Source organism: Nannospalax galili, unplaced genomic scaffold, assembly GCF_000622305.1.
Source record: "Nannospalax galili isolate Female #2095 unplaced genomic scaffold, S.galili_v1.0 scaffold1553, whole genome shotgun sequence".
Classification (NCBI taxonomy): Eukaryota; Metazoa; Chordata; class Mammalia; order Rodentia; family Spalacidae; genus Nannospalax; species Nannospalax galili.
Genome location: NW_008333035.1, coordinates 657,106 through 662,378, shown reverse-complemented (window position 1 = coordinate 662,378; position 5,273 = coordinate 657,106).

Here is a 5,273-nt window from a genome sequence, read left to right as displayed (position 1 = left end):
ATCCCCAGGTTTTTAAGGGAGAGTCTAAGTGGTTTTTGACAGTGATTAGAGGACAACTAAAAAGAGCAGCTAGGAAGTCTTCAGATCAGAAATAAAAGGAGGTGCTGAACCAGTGTGTTCAGGCATGTCTATCTGTGGTTATTATCCCAGTGAGATAAATGACCCAAGTGTTTGTGACTCCATGTTGACTTACCTGTCCCCATACTGTCACCTATGCATTGAAAGAAATTTCAAGGCAGATATGATCTTGATATAAAAAATAAAATGCTTCTAGAAGACATTCTGTACTCTGGAGTTAAAGAAATTATTTGTTTATTTTCATTAAGCATTTATATAGGGCACTTACTGTGCCAAGTTCTTTAAATCTACTTGAATCTTTATATCAACCTACGGAATATAAATACTCTTGCCTCCATTTTATAGATGGAAGATTTGAGGTTTGGTCACACTAAGTTGATCTAGCTCAAGGTCATAACCAGACTCAATCCTGATAGCATGTGCTGTTGCCATGGTAACATACTGCTCAGAGAGTCTTGGTTGTTCAGTGTTCTGAGTGGCATGATAACCCAACAGCTCAAAGCATCATTTCTGAGTCTTTCTGGATATTAATTCTGTCTCCACCATCTGGGTTAATCAGACAACATTCTCTAAGCCTCAGTTCCTTCATTTCAAAACGGAATAACAACTTTGTACATAGCTACTCCAATGTGAATGACAGGCAATTTTCCTTCCTTCCTTCATTTTTTTTTTTTTTTTTTTTTACCACGTGTTACAAGACTCCCAGTTTCTTCTTTAGAAACATCAAATAGGTTTGCAGAGACTTTGAATTCAAGGTAGAGACTATTCCTATGGCATGTTTCCCAAAGTAGCACAAATATTTCATGATCAAATGAATTTGGAAAACAACTCTTACAGAATTGTTAAACATGTTAAAGGCTGCAGAATCCCTTAGTTTAGAAGAATTAAGGTGGTCTAGTCTCCTGCTCCAGTTGGGTTCCTGTCTTGCTCCTTGCAAGAATGAAAGGATAGTGAAGGGCAAACACATGAGATCTTTATCAGTGGGAGATTAACAATTTAAATGAGAAAACAGGTCACAACAGGTAGTGGCAACTTGGATGTACCAGTGAGAATGCTGAATACTTAGGAACAGTGGGATGCTAGCCTAGGGCTTGCCAACAGCTTAGAAGTGTCACTGTTCTGAGAAGCACTACAGTTCCTGATGGCCCCTGGAACAGCAGGTCTCAAAAGTGCTACAGCTGCAGGTCAGGTCTTGGAAGCTGTTACAGTCAGAGGTAAGTGAATTCCTTGCTGCAGGAAGAAGTTTCCAGTAAGTCAAAAAGGTAGCCTTTCTTCTCTTTGTCCTTGAGGAGTGATATCAGGAAGCTGAATGTCCAGAGCCTGTACACCCTATTATATAGAGCTAGGTGGGCCCTGATTGGCTGGATGATGTGCATGCAAATGAGGTGTAAAATGGAACCTATCAGGAAAGAGCTGTCAAACTGAGGAGAAGGGAGGAAGCTGAGCTTCCCAAGAGTATTTCTAATCAGGTTGGTGGGTCTGTTTTCTTTTCCACTATGGTGGAGGTAAGGAATCAGATACTCAATCAAAGGGTGCCACAGGACAGTTTGCACCCGTGGGTTTTCCTTGGCTTCTGGTTGCTATGGTGACATTCCAATCCCCTTTGTATTCAGAACTGCTGCTCTGATCTCCACCTGAAACTGTCCCACAGCTGTCCATTAAGTTCCAATAGATGAAGGTAATAGGATACTCCAGTTGATCATGCTTGTGGGCTATAGCGTGTTCCCAGACTAATTGGACTTGGGGCTTTTCACATCAATTTCAGCCAGTCAGGGATTTTTACTTGGTTCCTGCTGCTAATTTGCTGTCAAATGCAGCCCACCAGTACTGGTTCCTTGTCCTCAGAGCTTGAGCTCCTGGTTGTCACAAAGTTCTACACCTGGCACCTTTCCTCCCTTGATCAGCATTGTTTACTTCATTATTTCCTAAAGTGATTAGACCATGGGGAAACTTCATATGGCACCTCTGTGCACAGGACTGGAAAACTCTTGAGCTTTAATATTGATCCATTATGCTTTTACCTTCCTCAGGTCTCAACCTCTTCTAATCTGTAAAATGAGAATAATAGCAATGTGTTCACAGGGTAGATGGGAGGACAGAATGCGTGGAAATGACTGGTGTCATTTCCTAAATCAACGTGAGCTCATCACTCCTGCAGCCACTCTACTAAGAACCCGAGCACTGATAGCATCCTTGGCATACTTTTCTGTGATCCAAGTGTTTTCTCTATTTTATCACTGCTGTTATAATGCATAGCTTTTTCTCATATGTTACTTTAAATTGTGGAATTAAGTACATTGGAAAAAGCATCATGATTACTCAGGGGATTAAAATGGGCCACAGATGGGAAAACTGAAAGCACCGCACCAATGAAATGATGACAATCACCCTTCTCTGAACTTTCAAGTCATGGGTGATAGGAGGGTTGGGTTCTGTGATCACCTCTGGTGAGGGGCCTGTTGTCACTGCCTTCCCAGTTTTGATGACCCCCTCAGCCCTTCCTTACCCCTGTGAACTCTCCTTCAGCCATTCACTCTGCCACACTAAAAGCTACTACTGCCCAAGGCAAAGAAATTTTTCATTTTTAAAAAGCACGTTCTGTGGATCATATCTGCCCATCTTTCAGAGAAACATCCAAATTGACTTTGCTGTCCTAGTAGTAAAGTTGTTTTCAGAAAGATATTTGTATCTAGACAGATACTACAAAAAGAAAATTTCTAGGGATCTAGATCTAGGAAATCATTTATTTAGTTCCTTGCATAACTATTGAAGAGTACAGCCACAGCTCCCTGGAGCCTCCTGATTACTATTAATTAATTTACTAATTAGCATGCTCATTAATTCATCATACGTATTTTGAGAGGCTGTTGAGTACTAAACACCAGGTTAAGTTCTGTGAGGGCAAATGTGGTGTGCGAGACTTGATTTCCACCCTAAAAATCTCAAAATTCAGAGACAACAGCACACATGTACAAATAATTTTAATTTAAAATAATTTTCCAAGATAGAAATGGACATGTGGCAGGGAAGAATGTATTAACCTGGTAGTTATAGTGTTTACTCTGATACAGCTTCCATTGTCTCTAACCTAATTTCTCTCCTTCCTTTCCCTGGCAAGTCTGCCTCTTCCAGATAGCTTGTTGGGGGAAGTGAGACATACAGGGAGATGGGAGCAGAATCAGCAAATGAACAGAGGAAAAGAATAAGAGGAAGGACTCTTTTTCACATAATACATGCGAAGGGCTGGCTGGAGAGATGGTTCAGCACTTAAGAGGCTGCTTTTGCAGAGGCCCTGGGTTCAGTTCCCAGCACCCACATGGTGGCTAACCACAGTCAGTTAATTCTATTTCTAGGGGATCTGACACCCTCTTCTGGCTTCTGTGGGCAATGGATGCAAGTGGTGTACCTACATGCATTCAGAAAAAACATTCAAACACAGAGAATAAAAATAAAATCTTTTTTAAAAAGATGTGAGGATTTTGGGTAAAGCAAGAGGTGCTTCATGATGGAGCATATATTTGACAGCTGTGGTGGTTTGAATGAAAAATATCTCCCATAGTCTCAAGTGTTTGAACAGTTGGTCCCCAGTTGGTGATGCTCTTTGGGGAGGTTTAGGAGGTTCAGACTTGCTGAAAGAAGTGTATTGCTGGGAGTGGGCTTTGAGAGTTCATAGCTTCTCCCCACTTCCAGCTGCTCTCGCTGAGGTTGAAGATGTGATCTCTCAGCTTCCTGATCTGCCATGCTTCCCTGGCTACTATGGACTCCCCCTCTGAAGCATAAGCCCAAATAAACTCTTTCTTTTATAAGTTGCCTTTGGTCATGGTGTTTTATTACAGCAACAAAAAGTATCACAAAAACAAAAAATGCAGGCTGGAGAGATGGCACAGTGGTTAAGAGCACTGGCTGCTCTTGCAGAAGACCTGGGTTTGAATTTCAGCACCCACATGGCAGCTAACAACCATCTGTAACTCCAGTTCCAGGGGATCTGACTCCCTCTTCTGTTCTCCATGGGCAGTGCATGACACAGGTGCACTTACATACATTCAGGCATAACAGTCATATACATAAAATAAAAATGAATACCACCCCAAATCCCAAAGAATACAATGGTTAAAAGCTCTGTTGAATGTAGGGCATAAGGGGATTTCTTAGCTGTGGATGCTAAACTTTTTCAAAGGTAAAATCACTTATGGGTCCCAGACTTCAGAGGATGTATAGGAATTCAAAGGAGGCAGAGAGCTGCTGTAACAGACATGGCCAGTAAAAATGTCATCCTGGTTGATGCTTAAAAAAATAATGTGTATGCGTGATTTGTCTGCATGTATGTAAGTGCACCTATGTCGTCTAATAGCTGTGGAGGCCAGTACTTTCCTCCCCCACTTTTGAATTGGACACTAGACAATAGACAGATATTACTGTGTAAAAATAGCAGGAGAGTGGAGCATTGCCACCAGGATGCATAGTTGCAAGTAGTCTGGGGTTTATAGAGTAGTAACAAAGTAAGCCCAGAACAGCTAATCAAGATCAGAATTCAGTAAACACTAGTTCACTAACAGAGCTTCATTTTTTTGTCATGGTATATCCCCCTTCCAGGGGATCGATGATAGGGATGTTTGGGTTCTTAGTTTGCCTTTTTATGATTGAGAGGAATTTCCTTTTTCTCTCGCCATGCATGGGCCTCTTCCTAGGGTAACGCCGGGGAACACTTTTCATTGCAGATTCAAGGAGGCCAAATTCTCCTTGCCTTCATAAAATCATCACTCAGGTACATGATCTATGCTCTGCCACCTGGAGCATTATGACTTGAGTGAATGACTTAAGGACAAGAGCACTGTTAGGATTTATTGCAGCAGCAGCAGTGAGGCATCCTCAGCAGCAGTGGGATCAGCCTCACCTTGTAGCTGTTCCATCTACAACAAACTCGTCATTTTTCTTGAACATGCAGGTTTAATACAGCCCCTGCTCCTTCTGCTGCCTAACGCTTCCTTCTCGCTCCGATTCTGAAAATTTACCAACAAATGCTAAGCAAATGTTTGTTAAATGAACAAAATTGATTTCTGTTACTCCTACCGAGAGCCTTGACTGACCCTGGGACCAAACACTCTCCATCATCATCTGCGTGCAGAAAGACTCTAGCTCAAAGGCATAACAGTTGCAAAGAAAGCCCTTGCTTGCAGGACTTGGAGAGTGCTACA